The sequence below is a fragment of the Elephas maximus genome, chromosome 8 (assembly GCF_024166365.1).
Source record: "Elephas maximus indicus isolate mEleMax1 chromosome 8, mEleMax1 primary haplotype, whole genome shotgun sequence".
NCBI lineage: Eukaryota > Metazoa > Chordata > Mammalia > Proboscidea > Elephantidae > Elephas > Elephas maximus.
The window spans coordinates 60207091-60207678 of record NC_064826.1 but is presented as its reverse complement, the minus strand read 5'-3'; positions in this window follow the sequence as shown (position 1 = coordinate 60207678).

Genomic DNA, 588 nt, shown 5'->3' with positions numbered 1-588 from the left:
GCGCGGAGAGGAAGGGGGCGGGGGGAAGCCGTAGAACGCGGGGGAGGAGTCGGGGAGCTCGCTGCGGGGTCCCAGGAGGGCTTGCGGGGAGCTGGGAGAATTTAGAGCAATAAGGAGTGCAAGGGCAGGCGGGAGCCTGGCTGACCCCTCGCTGTCCCCTACTGGGACCAGCTGGATCGTCGCCGCTTGCCTGCTCCCCCTTCCCACCATCCCCGCCCGTAAGGCTCCTGTGTCGTCTCCCACAGACTCCTTTTCAAGCAGCTGTGGAAAAATCAAGCCCGCTTTTCTACTCCGCTGCTTTTGGGACGTGTGGTCACCTTTCAACTCTGTACTTTTAAATTACGCCCTTTCCCCCTCATCCCCTCCTCACCTCCCGGCTCTCGAAACTGCACTTTTTTTGTGTGTAAGTAGTCTTTACCTCGCTCACTTTTACCCACCCAAACTATCTTTTGGCCGAACTGTGTCCCTGAAATAAAATGTTCAGAAATCCACTTTTATGAACCACATTTTAAAAATCTCTTGGGCAGGAGGACCCTCACAGTCCGCGCACTGCAGTGACTTTGACCTTCATTCTTGCTCGCGCCGCAG